The sequence below is a fragment of the Herpailurus yagouaroundi genome, unplaced genomic scaffold, assembly GCF_014898765.1.
Source record: "Herpailurus yagouaroundi ecotype Mexico unplaced genomic scaffold, PumYag 166, whole genome shotgun sequence".
NCBI classification, from domain to species: Eukaryota; Metazoa; Chordata; class Mammalia; order Carnivora; family Felidae; genus Herpailurus; species Herpailurus yagouaroundi.
This window is the reverse complement of record NW_024412407.1, coordinates 30,252,632-30,274,358: the sequence shown is the minus strand read 5'-3', so window position 1 is coordinate 30,274,358 and position 21,727 is coordinate 30,252,632. Positions and strand designations below refer to the sequence as shown.

The following is a 21,727-nucleotide window of genomic DNA, read 5'->3' as shown; positions in this document are numbered from 1 at the left end:
CAATTTATTGGTCTTTTGTCAATTTTATTCTAATTAACTAAATGTTGCAAATGTGCCAATAGCAACACCTATAAGTATTTTCAAGATAAGGCTCTGTCTAAAGTTATCTAGCTTTCTTGGGGGAGCCAAAGTTTTAGTCTTTTTGTTCTGAGCCACCTTCTGCAGTGAAAACATTTGCTAGGACCACCTTGATCCATTCAGAGATTTTACGATAAAGGGCTTTTTCAACAAACATTGAATTGCTTGTAGGTTGAGTTGGAATCATTCTTTGCTTCTCAGAGCATTTCTAATGCATCTTTTACTATTTGGATAACAGAAGGAGTTGCATTTTTCAGCACTGCAACGTTATCTCTAATAACTTGGATTTTCTAACTACCTGATGCTTGCTGGAATATGAAAACATATAGTTGAAGTTTTATATTGCTTGGTATCAAAAACTTTGTTATGCTTCTTATCAATTATAAGAGTCCTCTTTACAGTGTATACACAAGGGCACATTTGTTTCCAAATATTGACAATATTATTTTTGTTCAATCTTATAATTATTTTTCAATCCTTTTTTTGTTTGTTTTTGCTTTTGTTTCTTTTTGCTTCATCTCCTGCCAGGCCACTCAGTACAATGTTCAATGGAAATGATGTATCCTTCATCCATCCAGGTTAGAGAGAAATCTACCAATGTGTCATCACTAAATGTGAGGTTGGCAGTAGGTTACCATGCAGACACTTTATAGTAAGGAAGTTTCTCTCTGATCCTACTTTACTAAGAAGTTTTATCACTAATATATATTGAATTTCTTCAAATGCTTTCTCTGCATTTACTGAGCTAATTAAATGAGTTTCTTCTTTATTCTACTAATGCAGTGAATTACATTATTTGGCCAAAGAATGTAAAAAGAAAATCTTTGAATTCTCAACACAATTCTCATGACACATTATACTTTTTTATACATGGCTTGATTGGCTTTTTCGTATTTTTTTCTAGGATATTTGCATTTATATTCTTAAGTAAAATTGGCATGTAATGATCCTTTCTTGAAAAGTCCTTGTCAGGTTTTTGTATCAAACTTTGCTTCATACAAAATGCCACCTTCACTAATGACTTAAAACATTTCTTTCTTAAAAAACAAACAAAGAAACAAACAAAAAAATAAAACAAAACAAATAACCAAAACAGGAAAAAACTTTCCCTCTTTTTCTATTCTATGGGAAGTTTTCCTCCCTTAAATTTTCAGTGAAATTCACTGGGAAAGACTGGAGTTTATTGTATTTGAAGACCTTAAATTATGGTTTAATTTTATTCATAGTTTTTAAATGATTGAAATTTTCTCATCTCTTCTTGTGCTTTGTAAGTTCTTTATATAAAGAAATGTGTCCATTCATCTAAATTTTCAAATATTTTAGATTAAGCTTGTTTATAAAGTTCTCTTAATACCTTTTGATATACGAACTATCTATGGTGATATCTCCTTTCACCCTTCTGGTATTAAATATTTTTCTCTCTTTTTTGATCACTTTAACTAGAGGTTTATTCTTTCAAAGCTTTTCTTTGAACCAACCTTTGTCTTATTTGACACACACTAGTATATGTTAATTAGCTGTTTCCTTAATTTTATTCAGGACTAATTTAATTTACTCCCCTAGTTTTACTAGTTTATCCTCTCATTTTTATCATTTCCCTCCAGTTTTCTTTAATTATATGCTGGTGTGTATTTTGCAACTTCAGGAGTTGGATTCTTAGATTACTGAGCTTAACTCTTTCATTTATTTCAAATATACCTGTTTTAGCTTTATATGTCTAGATGAAAGAAGTAGGAGAAAATAATAGCTGTAAAAGATAAAGACCAATGGACTAATGCTGAGGAGGCCAAGCAAAATGTAAAACCTGTGTGTTATGTCTGATATTGCAAGTCAGATTGCTATGCATTCAGATACGATTTAACTAACTTAACTCCACCACGGCATCTTTATCCTTAAATTGGTTCCTCTGATAGCAATATGGGTTCAGCTATTAAATGGAAAATTCTCTAGAGTTATCCGTGATATTCTAGGAAGATCCTTTGTTTTGTTAATGCTTACTAACACCAGGTTTTTACTTGTTTGCTATAAAATCTGTAATACAGCAGGGAAAATAACAATTTTCTAGGCAAGTTGAAAATATACTTAATAAAATATTTATTTCTAAATATGTTCAGACTCTTTCAATTCTATGAATCAACAAAATAATCAAATTATCTGTAACATTTTATGGGTAAAAGTGTGCATTTTGACTCTATATCAACAAAAATTTCTAAACATGTTAGAGCTAAGATTGTGATAGTATTTATATTAACAATGTAAACCTAGAAGAATATTTAATGACATGTAAACATTTCATGATAATATATTAAACGAAATAGCAGGTTGAAGAATCACAGTAGTCAAAGCCTGATAATGATAGCCTAAAATGTCAGCAGTTGGAAGCTGTATTCACTCCAGATGAAATATAAATACCTTAAGTTTTTGAAAAGATTATGTTTAATGTCTGGAGTCTTTAGAAAGCTAAATAAAGGAATTGCATCACTAGGTAATCTTCTCCAAAGTTGAAAAGGCATAAATGATACAAAAAAGAGGTATGAAAAAGTAACTAAACTGAAAATTTGACAAGAAATAATGCCATCTCTAGAAGAAAAATGTCTAATGGAGGAGAGCTGAACATAGTCAAAGTAATGAAGTGCAAGTAATGAAGTTCCGTGGAATCCAATATTGAGAGACAATTAGACATAATAAGTACAAAAGAGTATTAGGAGACTTGAAGAACAAACTGAGAGGCTTCGCCACCTCCAATAGGAATCCAAAAAACATGGGCGAATCATAGAAAACCACTTAAGAAAAGAAAGGCTTGAGTCCTGAGAAACAATTTGCATTCTGAGTTCCAGGTAAGATAAATAAAATAAGTTCTTACAGAGTTATATTACATTGAAACTACAAATTAACAAGAATTAAAGGTAAACAATTATAAATGCAAATGGAGAAGAAAGTCAGGTCACAAACAAAAAATCAGACAATTAGACTCACAACATACTTACTATCAACAATAATAAATGCCAAATGACATCGGTATGATGTGCTGAAGGAAAATAACATTCAACCGAAATTTCTATTTCCAGCTGCATTATTGTTTAACAGTACCAGTGGGGCACCTGGCTGGCTCAGTTGGTAGGGCATGCATCTCTTGATCTCAGGACCACAAGTTCAAGCCCCACACTGGGTGTAGAGCTTACTTAAAAAATATATAAATTAAAAAATATTTAAAGTAAAAATACCAGTATAATTTAGATAATTTCAGATAAAAAGAATGAGAGTTCACACAGATACACACTAAAAGGGTTATTAAAATAGATACTTAAATAGGAAGAAAATTGAGCCCAGATATGAGGAGTGGTTGTATAAAACATACGATGAAAAATGGTGGATTGAATTAGCTATTGATTTGTGAGCCATATGGTAGCTAATTGGTGAGTGAAAAACATGACAAAGATTATAAATCAATAGTAGCAAGACAGAGATTGTTCAGAGTGGTTAAGACAATGAACTTTTTGTCTTTTGAAGAGATAATATTGTTGCATAATTTTACATTGTGTTAGAAAAAATAGTTAAGGATATATATTACATATTTAAGAACAGTTATATACTCTATTGCTTCTAAAGCAACAGAAGCATGAGGAAGAGATAGAGATTACATTATCTGTCCATGCAGGTGCATAAAACAAAAGGGAGTAAGGTATTAAAAATAAAAGATAACAGGGGCGCCTGGGTGGTGCAGTCGGTTAAGCGTCCGACTTCAGCCAGGTCACGATCTCGCGGTCTGTGAGTTCGAGCCCCGCGTCGGGCTCTGGGCTGATGGCTCAGGCCTGGAGCCTGTTTCCGATTCTGTGTCTCCCTCTCTCTCTGCCCCTCCCCCGTTCATGCTCTGTCTCTCTCTGTCCCAAAAAATAAATAAACGTTTGAAAAAAAAATAAATAAAAATAAAAGATAACAAAAAACTGGTAAATAAAAAACACAAAATAAATCCCACAGTATACAGAATCATGATAAATATAAGCTAGTTATATCCATCCATTTAAATAAGGAAATTAAAACATAACATGCTTCATCTGCTCTCAAGATATATGGTAAAGCTATATACCTTATAAAAATTTGAAAGATAAAAAGATGAGAAAATATTAAGCAAAAAGTTTTCAGAAAAATACTTTCCAAAATACAGCCAACGTAATAACATTAAAACAGATGTATTTGGAAAACTGATACATTAAATATAAAAGGAAATAAACTTGAATTTAAGGTAAAAGGCAGAGAAGCAGATGGACAGAGTACATAACAACAAAAGGCATAATTTAATAAAAATTGTGTTAGGCTTACTAGTACTCACAGATATCTTGTTACCTTGTCCTTCTAGACACATGGAAACTTGCACTTTTCATTTCCTTTGCAGTGAGGTGGTCCTATGTGAGTAATTCTAGGTAATGAAATGAGAGCAGAAAAGACGTGTGTCCCTTAGGAGCTGAGAGAGTGGAGAGCACATGCATGATTCTCCAATCTGGCTCTTCTACTACCAAAAAGACTGAGGCTATCTGTTCTTGATCAGAGTATTCCAACAGAAATATATGTGACTCACATAGGTAGTTATAAATTTTCCTTTAGCTAATTAAAAAAAATATTAAACCAATAAAACTAATTTTAATAACATTTTATTTAACCCAAATATATCCAGCATAATGCCATTTCAGCATGTAATCAATATAAAAATTAGTAATAAAATGTTTTACATTTTTTCATTGAAACTCAGAGTATTTTATACTTACAGCATATCTCTGTTGACAGCCACATATCAAATGTTCAGTAATTAATATGAGTCCTACCATATTGGATACCACACTTTTGCGAAGTGGACTTTCCATGGGGAGCCCACATCACCTGGGGTTGCTGAGTTATCTTACAGATGACAATTTCCCCAAGGAATCCACTAGGTCCATAATGGATTTTTGTATGGGAAAGAAATAAATCTTTGCTGCCATTGAAAATTTATTCTTTATGCTGCCTCATATTTTACATATCACAAAAATACAAAGATAATAGCAATGATAACTTTCTAAGCATACACAAACATAGCTTTGAAATCTATAAAGCAAAAACGGATATAATTCCAAGAATAATTCATAAAACTTGATCATTCAAGGAAGTTTTCATGCATGTCTATGAAAAAGTTATAAACAGTAGCTCATTAAGTAAGGTTACAGAAGCTTTGAATTAACAGTTACTCTATTGAACATATACAAATGGAACCTATATCTAACAATAGGTACTATTTGCTTTTTTACACATAGATGCAACATTTTCTTTATAATTTTCATGGGCCACTCTTGAAAGAATTATCAATAAAACTAAAAAAAAATCACACCATATAGACTATTTACTCTCACCATAATGTGATTATGTAGTGGTACAGAACTGAAAAGAGATCCAAGTCTTGTGGGTTTGAAAACTCAAATGTATGTATATTCCACAATCATTCTCATAAAGAGAAATGATAATAGGTTCCAAAATCATAAGAATTGTAGACAACATAAATAGCCCTGTCAGTGAATATAGAATGCAGCTAAATAGTTTTTAGTGGAAATTTTACAACCTCAAATGCATTAATTTAATAAGAAACTTTGAAGAAATTGTTAAGCAGTCAATTCAAGAAGCTTGGAAGAGAACAGAGACCTTGTCTTAAGAAAGTAGAAGAAAGAATATCAAAAACAAATAGTATAAATAAACTTTGAAAAGCATGAGAAAAGATTTTTTTAAAAATTAAAAAACACAATTATGTGAAACCTCTAGTAATATAGATAAAGAAAAAAAGTGATGGTACAAATAAAATATATTACAAATAGGGAAGGGAAAAATAAGTACATAGAGTGGTTTTTCTTTATAATAAGGAAAAAAATTAAGAAAGGTTTTTGTTTTGTTTTGTTTTGTTTTTTAAGTTTATTTGGGGATGCCTGGGTGACTTGGTTAAGCTTCCGACTTTGGCTCAGGTCATGATTTTGCGGTTTGTGGGTTTGAGCCCCACAACAGGCTCTGTGATGACAGCTCAGAGCCTGGAGCCTGCTTCGGATTCTGTGTCTCCCTTTCTCTCTGCCCCTCCCCTGCTCATGTTCTCTCTCTCTCTCTCTCTCTCTCTCTCTCTCTGTCTCTGTCTCTCTCTCTCAAAAATAAACGTTATAAAAAATAAAGCGTATTTGGTTTTGAGAGAGAGAGAGAGAGAGAGAGAGAGAAAGAGAGTGTGCCCAAGTGCATGTGAGTTGGAGAGGGGCAGAGAGAGGAGAGAGAGATTCCTAAGCAGGCTCTATGCTGTCAGCACATAGCCCACTCTAGGGCTCAATTTCATGAACCTGAACCGTGAGATCATGACCTGAGCCAAAATCAAGAGCCAGCTGCTTAACCAACTGAGTCATCCAGGCACCCAAGAAAGTTTTAATAGGAGAATTTTAAGGGCTCTCTACTTACTGCTTGCCTGGTAGACTTGCTTAGCACTAAATAGTAAAAAGTAATGACAGATAAAGGAAAATTATATTGGCTGCCCTGTGTGAAGTAATTATTGCTGCAAATGATATATCCCTTCTTGTCTAATGTATATAAGTATATTCCCTCATACTAAAGTGTGTAAAACTGTCTTGTGTTTCTTATGTGTGATGATTTCTCTATTAATTATGCATCTATATATTTAAGTGATGTTTTAATTTTGTAACATAAAATAAATTCAAGTGGTATTATACATAGAATTTTCATTCAAAATATTTTTATACCACCTCCTACATTTAAAGCCAATCAGATGCAAAATAAGGGAAAGGTTATTTCTTTTAGTTCTAAGATGAATCATAATTATATTGAAGATTGAAAAGGGAGGTGGAAAATCCCTTTTGTCAAAAAAATTATTACCTTAATAGCGATTTGTTTGTAAAGGAGTAGAAGGAAAAGTAGTCTAAAATTTGAAACCTGTACTTTTCAGAAGCTAAATTGGCCCTGAACTCCAAATAGCTTCATATGACCAAAATATCATAGATATTTTGTTACTGATGGAAAAATAGATCATTCTGTTAAAGTTGGGGCAATATATAGAGTTGTTGCTCTGTAATGTTCTATACACGATCTGGTATACAATAAACATAAGGAATTAACATCTCTACTGTAAATGAGCATCATGCAATCCCCATTGTGTATCATGAAGTAAATTCACAACACGGAGTTTAAGTTATTTTGATGGATGGACTAGATATTGAAGGCACAACACGATGAAATGACAAGTTTCTTGCTTTAGTTATCAGTTCTTAACAAGACTGATAACAGGTTGATTTATTAATTTCAACCAGGCAGAAAGATCGAGTGGGAGGATATTGGAAAAAAGAAATGTCAGGATTTCAAGTTATCAGATGCAGATACTTATGAATAAACCAAGATATCCTCAAGTACATAACGTAGGCAAAAAAGGATAGCTATCTAAAATGTGAGAGAGGACTTGCTGTTTATCATGAAGACGAAGATACATAATGTCTTTTATTCAATATGTAAAGTGTTACAGATATAAATGTCATAGTTATTTTCAATTCAATTCAACAAACATTTATTAAGAAACTATTCCCTACCAGGCATTGTGAAAGGTCCTGGGATACAGAGTTAGACTAGGGTTGTAAAAAGCTCCTGCCCAAGTAAAGAAGGCAAGTAAAGTAATAAAGTCTGAAGATTTAAAGGGATATAATAATTGATCAATTTGTAGAATTACTAGAGAATAAAAAGAAATTTATCTTACCTAAGATTCAGGAAGCCTTCCTGGGTGAGGTAACATCAGATCTGACTTCTGAAGACAGAGGAAAGAGCCTGTGTCTTTGCAGGGACAGAGTGCTACTAGGTTAGTGCCTGCAGGTCCCACCTGATGGGTCACGCTTGTTCAGTAATCTGTGCTAACATGATGACCATAATCCTGGGTAAGATAACAACTTATCTCAGCTTTGGTCACCTTATCTGTAAAGAAAGGATTTCAATACTTACTTTTAAAATAGTCATGAGGTTCAGAAGTATGTATATATAAGCACAATAAAACATTAATAGCAATAATAATAAATTAATAATCATAATTCATGGAGTGCTTAATATAGTAAAAACTAAAATGAACACTTTTTCCCCCCTCTGTGCTTATTTTATTTTTTTATGTTTTTTTTCAATATATGAAGTTTAATGTCAAATTGGTTTCCATTCAAAACCCAGTGCTCATCCCAAAAGGTGCCCTCCTTAATACCCATCACCCACCCTCCTCTCCCTCCCACCCCCCATCAACCCTTAGCTTATTCTCAATTTTTAAGAGTCTCTTATGCTTTGGCTCTCTTCCACCCTAACCTATTTTTTTTTCCTTCCCCTCCCCCATGGGTTTCTGTTAAGTTTCTCAGGATCCTCATAAGACTGAAAACATATGGTATCTGACTTTCTCTGTATGGCTTATTTCACTTAGCATCACACTCTCCAGTTCCATCCATGTTGCTACAAAGGGCCATATTTCATTCTTTCTCATTGCCACGTAGTACTCCATTGTGTATATAAACCACAATTTCTTTATCCATTCATCAGTTGATGGACATTTAGGCTCTTTCCATAATTTGGCTATTGTTGAGAGTGCTGCTATAAACATTGGGGTACAAGTGCCCCTATGCATCAGCACTCCTGTATCCCTTGGGTAAATTCCTAGCAGTGTAATTGCTGGGTCATAGGGTAGGTCTATTTTTAATTTTTCGAGGAACCTCCACACTGTTTTCCAGAGTGGCTGCACCAGTTTGCATTCCCACCAACAGTGCAAGAGGGTTCCCGTTTCTCCACATCCTCACCGGCATCTATAGTTTCCTGATTTGTTCATTTTGGCCACTCTGACTGGCGTGAGGTGATATCTGAGTGTGGTTTTGATTTGTATTTCCCTGATGAGGAGCGACGTTGAGCATCTTTTCATGTACCTTTTGGCCATCCGGATGTCTTCTTTAGAGAAGTGTCTATTCATGTTTTCTGCCCATTTCTTCACTGGGTTATAAAATGCACACTTTTCATACATAATCATATTTAATGTCAAGCACAACGCTGTTATCCATATTATTATCCCCATTAAAGAGGTATAAACTGAGGTTTAGAAAAATCAGGCAATCTCTAAAATATTATTTAATATTAAATTTCAGCATCACCAGCTGAAACTCCGTTAGGAATGGAAGGCTCACAGGCCACTGTGACTGCAGCATTTAGCACAGTTCTTCGTTCATAGTAAGGGTTCAAGAAACATTTGTTAAATAAATGGATAAGTGTTTTGGAAAGACCCAGGCATGTCTGACCCCAAAAGCCACACTCTAAAATTAGAAAGTAAGTAAATATTTTGGAAAAAATAGCTATTCACATCCACTGCCCATTTTTAAATCAGGTTGTTCTTTTTTTGTGATTGAGTTGTATGAGTTTTTTTTTTATCTATTTCAGATATCAACCCCTTATTAGATGTACCATTTGCAAGTATCTTCTCTGATTCAGTAGGCTGCCTCTTATTTTGTTGATGGTTTTCTTTGCTGTACAAAGCGTTTTTAGTTTGGTGTAGTCCCATTTGTTTATTTTAGCTTTTGTTGCCCTTGTCTGAGGAGACATAGCCAAAACAAACATTTCTAAGACCAATGTCAAAGAGCCTATTGCCTATGTTTTCTTCTAGGAGTTTTATGGTTTTAGGATTCACATCAAGTCTTTAATTCATTTTGAGTTTATTTTTGTATATGGCATAAGATAATGATCCATTTTCATTATTTTTGCATGTAGTTGTCAAGTTTTCTGAACACTATTTATTGAAGAAATAGTCTTTTCCCCATTGTATGTTCTTGTTTCCTTTGTTGTAGATTAATTGAGCAAGGAAGCATGGGTTTATTTCTGGGATCTCTACTAAGTTCCATCAATATAAGAAGACAGGCAGATGGCCAACAGGCACATGAAAAGATGTTCAACATCACTCATCATCAGGGAAATGCAAATCAAAACCACAATGAGCAGCTACCTCATGCTTGTCAGAATGACCATTATCAAAAGACAAAAAATAACAAGTGTTGATGAGGACAAGAAGAAAAGGGAACCTTCACACACTGTTGATGGGGATGTAAATGGATGTAGCCACTATGGAAAACAGTATGAGTCTTCCTCAATATAAAAATTAAAAAATAGAACTACCATAGAATCCAGCAATTTGCTTCTGGGTATTTTTCTGAAAAAAAAAATGTAAATACTAAATCTATATATCTATATCTATATATCTATATCTATATCTGTATCTATATCTATCTATACCTACACACATTGTAATATTATTCAGCCATAAAAAAGAATGAAATCTTACTATTTGAAACAGCACAGATGGGCCTGGAAGGTATTATGCTAAGTGAAATAAGTCAGACAGAGAAAGAAAAATATTGTATGCTTTCATTTACATGTGGAATCTAAAAAACAGAACATGAACAAACAAAACAGAAATGGACACATAAATACAGAGAACAAACCGGTGCCAGAGGGGAGGGAGTAGGGAGACAGAGAAAATAGGTAAAGGGGATATAAGTCATAGGAATGTAATGTACAACATAGGGCATATAGTCTATAACACTGTAAACTACTTTGTATGGTTACACATGGTAACTAGACCTGTCATAATTATCATCTCGTAATGTACAAAAATATTGAATCACTATATTGTACACCTGAAACAAACACAATATTGCATGTCAATGATAAGTCAATAAAAAAGTAGTACCAAATACTTGGCAGTCATTATCATTGTAATGTTTAATGTCTGCTAATTGGAAATTGTAAATACTTTCTAAAACATCTAATAGAAAAATGAAGTTTTATTGGCAAAAACCTATTAGAGAAAGAAAAGTGAAGAGAAATGAGGAAAGACCAGCCAAGAGAAATGGTACCTTAAAATAAATCTGGTGGTAGTTAAAAACAGTGTGGTTCAGCAGCTGTTAAGACTTTCAGAAATAGGGAGAAGGGAAAAAACAATCAATGTTCCATAATAAAGACAAATCAATCAAAGAAGACTTCTTTAATATTTGATATGTGACATGGGGAAAAGAAATATGAAAAGGGAGTAGAAATGAGCTACCTTGCCTTTTGGGGAGTAATGATATATTACTAGAAAATCCATATATCAGGATCTTTTCCAATAAATTAAGCTAACAGGACCTCTTCTGTACTTAATAATTTCTCTGTACCTAAAGTTATAAAAATTTTTATAATTGTATGACTAGGCAATCCAGAAAATGTATGTGGATGTGTGTGTGTTTCTGTGTATTTTGTTTGTTTGTTTGTTTGTTTTATATTCTTTTTTACTTTGGACCTGAATTTTTAAAGCATATATTAAATTATACTATTTTACGTGAATAGATTGAGAAGTCTGAGGCATATATTATATATATTTTAATTATATTAAAATTAAAATATAAAACTGGTGCTCAGAAATTTAAAATTTTTTTTTAATGTTTATTATTTATTTTTGAGACAGGGAGAGACAGAGTGCAAGCTGGGGAGGAGCAGAGAGAGAGAGGGAGTCACAGAATCTGAAGCAAGCTCCAGGCTCCAAGCTGTCAGCACAGAGCCCAACGCAGGGCTCAAACTCACGAAGTGCGAGATCATGACCTGAGCCAAAGCTGGTCGCTCAACCGACCGAGCCACCCAGGCACCCCTAGGTGCTCAGAAATTTTAATTTAGCAGTTTAAAGAGTTCTTGTTATGACTACTTTGGAGGACCCATACTTAAGAGCTTGAATTTCCTGAATTCCGAGCCACTGTGTCCTAAAGAATCTAGGGATAGCTGTTGAACTTTCAGTGCTCACCAACACCATGGAAACACTGGATAGTGGGGCGCCTGGGTGGCGCAGTCGGTTAAGCGTCCGACTTCAGCCAGGTCACAATCTCGCGGTCTGTGAGTTCGAGCCCCGCATCAGCCTCTGGGCTGATGGCTCAGAGCCTGGAGCCTGCTTCCGATTCTGTGTCTCCCTCTCTCTCTGCCCCTCCCCCGTTCATGCTCTGTCTCTCTCTGTCCCAAAAAAATAAATAAACATTGGAAAAAAAAAGAAAGAAAAAAAAAGAAACACTGGATAGCACAGTTAAGTCCAAGCCAGTGAATAAACTTAGGCATAAGATAATTCAGGCTACACTCATCTGACATCTGAAGTCCTATCTGGGTTCAGTCTCCTGCCCCTTTTCCCCTTATAACCCACATCCCTAATAAGTAGGCCCTTTTCCCCTTATAACCCACATCCCTAATAAGTAGGGAGATTTCATTAGAGATTATATAAAAGGACTGTTTGGCCTTCCTCTCACTGATTATATAGAGACCTTATCCAGCGATGGTTTAGATGTTAAAAATTTCTCAACAAGTGATTTGTACATTAAGCAACTGCAAATGTCTGAGAGGTATTAATGCATTCTCTTGCAAGGCAGGAGGGGAAAGAATTCAGGCCAACCTGGTTAACCATATCGACCCTTCATTTCAGTAAGAAAACTCACTCCAAATCCAAATCTAAAGATACTACCCTTTTTAAATAATTTTGGATTTGATATACTAATACCTCATTGAAGATTTTTGCAATGTTTGTGCAAAAATGTTTGTGAGGAATATCTATGTTTGTGAGGAATATTAATCCATAGTTTTCTTCTCTTGTAATGTTTTTATCTGGTTTGAGTAACAAGGTAATGCTGGCCTCATTACATGAGATAGAGTTCTATCCTCTTTTATCTAGATAAGAGCTTTAAAGAACCCATCACTGAAGCTATCAACATGATTTTTTTGTTCAAAGTTTAAACTATAAAATTCAATTTGTTTAATCAATGACCCCCATTTGGGTCCCTTCTCCATTTTTTCATATTTTTTTTTTTTTTTTTGAGAGACATAGAGAGAGATGGAGTCGGGGGCGGGGCGGGGGGGGGGGGAGAATTCTAAGCAGGTTCCACACCCAGCACAGAGCCTGATTCATGGCACTGGGATTATGACCTCAGCCAAAACCAAGAGTCAGACACTTAAACCAACTGAGCCCCTTCATTTCTCCATCTTTTAACTTCCTTCCACAGTCACAGTCGTCACTTGAGGCAGTTACTCTTTTTGCTGCTACCACAATACATTTTTTCATTAGGAAAAAAATTCAATTAACTATTTATTTAACTATTATTTTCTGAATTCCTATGACGAATCAAGCCCTCATGCAGATTATCTCATTTACTCCACATGAAAATGTTTGTTTACTTACTATTAGTTATTATCTTTGTTTTGAAGATGATGATATAGGTTCAAAAGAATTAAATAACTTTATGAAACTCCTTCAGTCAAAAATAAAAAGAACTTGAACGCAGGTTGCAGACCAACAAGACCTATCTATATTCTTACCAACATTCACAGCCTTTAGAAAAATACAAGAACTGTTTCATTAATTACTTTTCAACATTTATCAGAATATAAGATTAAACCAGATACTTATGTATTTGAGAACATTTAAAGAGAGTTTTCATAATAATATTTGAAAATAGTTTTAAACTTCTTAGTAACTAACATTTTCTCTTGAAAATGATTAGTAGCATGTTCCAAATAAAATCTAACCTATCCTTAAGCTCACACTCTTTCATTAACTTTATTTAATAATTAAAATGAGAACAGTATGGCAAAAGTGAAAATTACATAATTTTAATAAGATACTCAGTGGTACGTTATACATTTGGAAAGTTTACACAAATACCACATTCATATAAATACAAATCACTAGCTGTCATCATTTAAATATTTTGAAACATAATTTTGCAAAATTGTTTCCTATTTCATGTAACAGATGTTTAATACCTCCAGTAACATCCACTATTCTTCAAACAGCTATTTCAGTATTATATCTAAAATAATAGTTAACATTTAAATTGTATTCCCAATGTGTCATATTTTCCTGCTGAGTTATATATCTATAAAAGCTTTAATTTTCTTCTAGTTTTCAGTTAGTAATATTTTCTAAAACATTGTTTCTCTGTGATAAACAAACATATGAGTACCTAAATCAAAGAAATCACTATCAATATACCTCAATCCAAAATATGACTTTCACTATAACAAGAAATATTCTTTTGTAAACAATAACCTTTTTATGTTTGGTTTTAAAGTGTGCATCTTCCACAGCATTTGTTTAAGACAAAAATTGTTTCTTCTTCTGTATGTAGGTTGCCAAGAAAGGTAATATATATTAGGCTCTGTTCATAAGGGTAGCACTCTGGGTAGTTACTGTTAGCATCTGTTCATTATAGAGCTCAGTATACCCTCAAGACATACCCTTCATAAACATGGAACGTGAGAAACACTGTTCATATTAAATTGGGTTGCATGAATACAGAAGTCATGAATTTAAATTATTACTGGTATCCAGAGAAAATGGTAGTATTTCAGCCTTTAAATAAGATCTCCACTTTATTCCTAAAAACTGACGTTATTAAGTTGTAAATCAGAACCATGTCAGGGTTCTAAGCTATTCATGATTTTCAAACCACTCGAAGGTATTTCAAAAATACTGTTCTACAGTACCTCTCCCCTCAAAAGAATGTTAAGTTTACTTTTATAAGGCACTGAAAGCCTTTCAGATGGTTTGTTTTTCATTTTCTTATTTTCACAAACAAGCAGAATAAAATAGGTAGCAGGTGCTGAAATATGTACCTGACCTAGAATATGTGAAAAGGTGGATTCACAAACTACTAACAAGCTCTATAATTCAGCACAGCTCCAGGGCAAAGTGTGCTTTTTTAATGAAGATACCTAACTTAAACATTCTTTTCTTTACCGCACATGTTCGTACTATGCTTTTTGCTACCTTGGAATTGTAATGGTATAGGATTCTATGAGCTGTATTTATAAAAAATCATAGGGGTGCCTGGGTGCTCCTCATAGGAGCCCCGCGTCGGGCTGTGTGCTGACAGCTCAGAGCCTGGAGCCTGTTTCAGATTCTGTGTCTCCTTCTCCCTCTCTGGCCCTCCCCCATTCACGCTCTGTCTCTCTCTGTCTCAAAAATAAATAAAAACGTAAAAAAAAAATCATAGGGGCCTGGAAAATATGTGTTAGAACCATTGCTTACATTGTTAACCCCACCTGTAATGCTCTCTTCTTTCCTCTTTCCCAGCTGAATTGAGCTAAGTGCTTAACAGCTCAGCTCAGTGTGGGAATATTGAAAACACTTTTTTTTTTAAATTTTCTAAGTTTCTTTATTTTGAGATAGACACAGAGAGAGAGCCTGGAGGGTCAAAGAGAGAGGGAAAGAGAGAATCCCAAGCAGGTTCCATGTTGTCAGCATGGAGCCCAATGCGGGGCTTGAACACACAAACCATGAGATCACGACCTGAGCCAAAACCAAGAGTCAGACATTTAACCTACTGAGCTATCCGGGTGCCCTGAAAACACTGAGGGTTTTTCAGGTATAGAAACCTGAGTCTGTATTACTTCTTTTCTATATGCTTGCAATAAGTCCAATGCAACCTTTCCTTCCCTTCCATTTCTGAAGTGTAGATACGATTGTGAAACATCCTACACCAGAGAGGTGAGGGGAAGATTGTAAAATGGTGTAACAAGACAGATGTCAATCCCCTTAAAACTTCTCAGCACAGAGCCAATGAATACATCAACTTTTATTTTGTTTAAGACATGAATATGTGAGGTCTGTATGTTACCGCAACTGAAATTAAATTCTTTTATTTTTTTTCTTAGAGAAAGAGAGAGAGGATGAGTGTGAGCAGGAGAGGGCAGGCAGAGGAAGAGAGAATCTTAAGCAGGCTCCAGGATCAGCACAAAGCTGGATGTGGGGCTTGATCTAAGGAACTGTGTGGTCATGACCTGAGCTGAAATCAATATTCCAGTGCTTAATTGACTGAGCCACCAGGTGCCCCTGAAATTAGATTCTAACTAGCATGCTTATATGTCTTGTATCCAGTATGCAGATACATACACCCTGAAGAGCTACTATTACACATAATAAAAAAGGACAACGGTATTCTCATTAAAGTCACAAATAAAACAAGAATGTACCCTATTACCACTTATGACCATTGTTGCAGTAATAACCACCATCGTAATTATGTTAAAGCAGTATATTCAAGGCATAAAAAATTGAAAAGAGAAAATAAAATTATATTTGCCAGTTATGTGGTTGTAATGTATAACATTCAAGACAATAAACTGGAAATATATTATAAAATTAAAATATATTTTAGTTTAAAAAGGTAAACATCAATACCAAAGGCATTTATTAGAGGTTAAGAAATATTTAATATGCTGTACTTCTAATGATAATTTGACTTCTTTTAAATGTTTATTTATTTTTGAAACAGAGAGTGAGAGAGAGAGAGAGCAAGTAAGGGAGGGGCAGAGAGAGAAGGAGTCACAGAATCTGAAGCAGGCTCCAGGCTCTGAGCTGTCAGCACAGAGCCTGACATGGACCTTGAACTCATGAACCATGAGATCATGACCTGAGCCAAAGTTGGGTGTTTAACCAACTGAGCCTCCCAAGTGCCCCAATAACTTGACATTTTACTCATGAAATTTAATTTAAAATTCTAACTTTATGTTATGTTTATGTTTCTTAATAAACTGAATACTTTAAATTAGAGCTCTTACAAATTTATGTTATTAATAGCTTATTTTAAGTCTTAAGTGATCTAGGTTTCCTCAAGAAGGCATCAGTTATCACCAATCTTAGTGACAGTTGATATAGTGAAGCATTATTCTCAGTCAATATCAATCCTATTCTTCACAAGTGGGAATTAGAAGAATTTCAAGAAATGTTTGGTTGAATTTTCTGGAAATCTTGTAGATATGCTGTCAGTTTCAAGTAAATATTCTGGCTGGAGTATTTTATAAGGAAGAAAATATTTGGTTCATAGAATCATTGCCTTAAGTTATACTTTATTATAAGGAAGTGGAAGACTAAAGTTATTATTTCTACATAAAATTTAACAGAATTTAAAAGAGCAATATATTTCTTAAACAACACATATCAAAATTTTTCTTACTTATCTCCTATAAAAAATATTATTGAGCTTGTTTTGATGATAACAAGGTAATTGAGAGAATCCAAGATAGCTGTGAGAATATATGATTTAGCTTTAACAATCACCTACTTCGGCTCCTGTCCATTTGGGGCATTTTATTGCAAATAAAATGGTAATTGTAAGTGGTGTCATTGAAAGGGCAATAATTAATAAGAGTACATCTTATTTGGTTTTCAAAAGAAAGCTGTTTGTTTCTATTTTATGTAGCTAAAATGAATTCACCTTCACACAAAGATTTCAGAAGATCAGCTGAATACATTTTCAATAATGGGAGAAATTACATGGGGGTACAAGTATGCTTTGATAATGTAAATTGTAAAATTCTATGACTGGTTATTTAAGGTTCATGTTTTCCTCTTCTCCTCAATCCAAACTTTCATCCAGTCCCGTATTATTACTATCTGTTCACTTCCGTATTTAGTACACATGTGTACAATGGAGTATTAAAATATCCCTCTAATTGCCTACTGTGTCTCTATTATTCCAAACTAATCTCCATACAACACTTGCCTTGTTATAGTGCTTATTCCAGAATTTTCAATGTTTTCTTATCAACTATAGAATGAAGTCTATATTTTTTTATCTTGGTATTTAAAGCTCATTTCATTCAGTCTCTAAACTACTTTTCAGCATTATCTTTTATTACCCTCCAACATGAACCCTTAGTTCTACTCAAAATAGCAAAAGGATTTCAGGCTCTAAGATAACTTTTACTAAGAAGGTTTGACACTAAACAAGTAAAAAATAAAAATCAGATAGTACCAAATGCTATGTAGAAAAATAAATAGGGTAACGTAATAAAGAATGAATCAGATAATGCCAGTGGGAAATATTAGATAGGATGTTGCTGGTGCTTTACTTTCAGTCTCTGATATTTGAGCTAAGAGCTGCATAATAAGTAACTAATCCTTTGAAATGCTGAGAAAAATAGGTTCCAGGTCATAGGAATAAAAATAAAGACTCCAAGGTAGGGGCGCCTGGGTGGCGCAGTCGGTTGAGCGTCCGACTTCAGCCAGGTCACGATCTCGCGGTCCGTGAGTTCGAGCCCCGCGTCAGGCTTTGAGCTGATGGTTCAGAGCCTGGAGCCTGTTTCCGATTCTGTGTCTCCCTCTCTCTCTGCCCCTCCCCCGTTCATGCTCTGTCTCTCTCTGTCCCCAAAAAATAAATAAACGTTGAAAAAAAAATTTAAAGACTCCAAGGTAGAAACCAGGAACATATCTGTAGCAGTAATTTCTTTGTTCAAGAAACCAAAAGACGGTCAGTGAGATTGAAGGAGAATGAGCAAGAAGGAAAGATTCAGCAGGGCCTGCTTCATGACATTATAGGCCATAGCGAGGAGTTTAGATTGCGTTCTAAGTCTGTTCAGAACCTGCTGAAGATTTCATGCAATAGGGGGTCATGATCTGATTTATATTTTTTTAAAAGCATTTTGGTTGTCAAGGATGGAATTGAGAACAACAACAACAAAGCAAAAACAAGCAAACGAAAAACAAATAGTCTAAACAAGAGGCTGTAATGATCAGGGCTTAGAAGAGATTAGCGATGTACAAGAGGGGAAGATTTGGAAGTAATTTTTGAAATGGGACCAAAACTCTTGCTAATGTGTTAGATTAGGGAGTTAGAGAAAAATCAAGGATGGCTCCCAGATTTTTGTCTGAAGCAACTGGGTACACTTTACTTAGATGAGGAGTCTGAGAGAGAAAAAAATCATTCATTCAATTATTTATTCCATAGATATTTTGGACAATTACTATGAACTATTGCTTTAAGTACTGGAAGTCTAATGACTAGGCAAGATACATCCTAGTAGGAAGAAGAAAGAAAACAAACAAAAGAAATACAATGTTAGATAGTGATAACTCTGATACATAGACTCAAAATAGGATACTACATACCTTTTTTCACCTGGGCAGTTAGAAGTGGTTTTGTCTGAGGAAGTGACTTTTAAACTGAGTTGAATAGCAGGGAAATCACTGGAAAGATCATTCTAGGCACACAGAACAGAGAGTACAAAACTCTAAGGTGAAAATGACCTTGATGTGTTTCAGAAATGGAAAGGGGAGTGTATGAAGAGCATGGTCTGCAAAAGGGGAGTGTCATAACATGAAAGGGGAAGGCCAGATCCTACATGGTTTTGCAACCAGGATAATTTTGAGGGTAATTTATAGGATGACTTTAATCAAGGAGAGTGCATAACCTGGTTTATGTTTTAAAAGAGCACTCTGGTTGTGGTATGGAAAACAACTTATAGAAAAATCAAAGCAGAAGAAAGGCATTTGTTGAGGAACCATTAATTTCAAAGGAGATAGGAGTTTAAGTGGTCATAGCAGAGGGAAGTGGAAGGAAGAAAGTAGATTCTGAAACAGATTCTGAATAGGTTTTGAGAGTGTGGGTTTAAGAGTCCTATTTTTTAAAAGTTAAGTTTGAGATGCCAAACAGACATACAAATGAAGACGTCAAGGAGAGAATTGCAATTAATTGTGAGAAGCTTAAATGTGAATTCAGTGTGGGAAATTTACTGTTGGCAATCATCAGCCTATGGATCGAATTTTAAAATACCCTGTTTTTATAGAGAAGAAAAGAGAGTCAAGGACTAAACTCTAGAGTACTCTACTTTTAGAAGAGGGTTAGTGGAGTAGATTAGTAGTTTTGCACATTGTTAGTGTTCAATAGATGTTTCTTGAATTAAAGTAGTGGTTGTTTTAATATCTGTTAACTGGACTGCCCTGTTCACAGAGGAAGCTTTGTTAGTACAGCTGCAGTGGAAAAATCTGGCAAAGAATGGTAGATCTCCCAATAGAATGTTACTTGTTTTGTAATTCAAAATTAGAAAAGTTTTGCAATTTTACATTATAAAACCTTATTTATAATTTTTCAGTTATAATGTATGTGGTTAAATATTAAAAACAGGTAATTATAAGGGGCTAAAATCCATTTCATACTAGTTTGGGTCAGAATATGGAGAGTAAATATATTTGTTAAAAAAAAAATGGCAGGAGGGGGGTTTGCTTGGGTGGCTCAGTCAGTTAAGCATCAGCTCAGGTCATGATCTCACAGTTTTGTGCGTTCAAGCCCCACGTCAGGCTCTGTGCTGACAGTGCAGAGCCTGCTTGGGATTCTCTCTCTTTTCCCTCTCTCTCTGCCCTTCCCCTGCTCACACTGTCTCTCTCTCTCTCTCTCTCTCTCTCTCTAAATAAGCAAACTTAAAAAATTATTTCAAAAAAATACGGGAAAGGCAAAGATGAAACTCACCAAATCAGATGCTGTATGTATCCTCCTCTATTTCTTCATCTTCTGTCTTCACCTCTCTTCATTTTCTCCTTCCAAACCTTGACTTTTTCCACATGGTAGGAGATAGCCATGGATAACATTAGAGTTTCATACATAGAAAATTCTCTAAACCTCAGCTGACTTCACTATAAACTGTAGTTAATAGAAATGATGCTATTTATCCAAAGATAAGAAATTAGAGGTATGTAAAGTGCTTGGAACAGTTCTTGGCTCAAAGCATATATATATATATATATATATATATATATATATATATATCCCTTTCTTTGTCCTGGAGGAGTCTTTTGTCAAGTAAGACTGTCATATTAAGATAAGCTGGAAACTTTACTTTTGACAAAAAAAATTAAAATAAATTACAATTGGTGGCACTTGGGTGGCTCAGTTGGTTAAGAGCCTGACTCTTGATTTCAGCTCAGGTCATGATCTCATGGTTCGCAAGTTGGAGCCCTACATCGGGCTCTGGATTCTGTCTCCCTCTTCTCTGCCCTTCCTCTGCTTGCTCTCTATTACTCTCTCTAAGAATAAATAAAAGTAAACTTTAAAAAATAACAATTTTTAACTTTCTAAAATGAATCTAACCATTTTCCATTGAGATTTTTATAGCATTGAGTTAAAGTAAGGGTTAACATTTTACAATTAGCTATTTCCATCATTGTAATGAATATATTTTGCATTAATATTCAGTTCAACTCTAGGAATTCTGTGTACTGGCCATCTATATAACTGAAGCACTCACTAATATGGAACAAAAAGATATGATTTACTGCTACAGAAATTGTAGTGAGACACAAAAGTGTTTCACTATCTTTGCATATGAAGGTACAGACACATATGGTTATTTTATTTTATTTTTAAAATTCATTTATTTAAATTCAAGCTAGTTAATATACAGTGTAGTATTGGTTTCAGGAGTAGAAGCCAGTGATTCATCACTTACATATAACACCCAGTGCTTATCTCAAAATGTGTCTTCCTTAATGTCCATCATCCATTTTACCCCATCCTCCAACCCACCTCCTCTCAAGAAATCCTCATTTTGTTTTCTGTATTTAAGACTGTCTTATGGTTTTCCTCTCTCTCTCTCTCTCTCTCTCTCTCTCTCTCTCTGTTTTTCTTATTTTTCCTTCCCTCCCCCTATGTTCATCGGCTGTGTTTCTTAAATTACACATGAGTAAAATCGTATGATATTTGTCTTTCTCTGCCTGACTTATTTTGTTTAGCATGATACACTCTAGTTCCATCCACATTGTTGCAAATGGCAACATTTCATTCTTCTTGATCACAGAGTAGTATTC

At 34.4% G+C, this 21,727-nt stretch overlaps 1 long non-coding RNA gene across 4 annotated transcripts in view; it reads right to left on the bottom strand.

The window, feature by feature from the left end:
- Nucleotides 1-21,727, bottom strand: part of LOC121038862 (uncharacterized) — a 122,141-nt gene that overhangs the window by 34,226 nt on the left and 66,188 nt on the right. For 2 of the 4 annotated variants that reach the window (XR_005794544.1, XR_005794541.1), the window contains exons 1-2: nucleotides 19,037-20,091; nucleotides 7,832-8,043 (exon numbers count right to left, since the gene is read on the bottom strand). This is a non-coding gene — a long non-coding RNA (uncharacterized LOC121038862). Of the gene's footprint in view, nucleotides 1-7,831; nucleotides 8,044-19,036; nucleotides 20,092-20,393; nucleotides 20,565-21,727 lie in introns of those variants that run through there. The other 2 variants (XR_005794543.1, XR_005794542.1) reach the window with 2 other exon arrangements.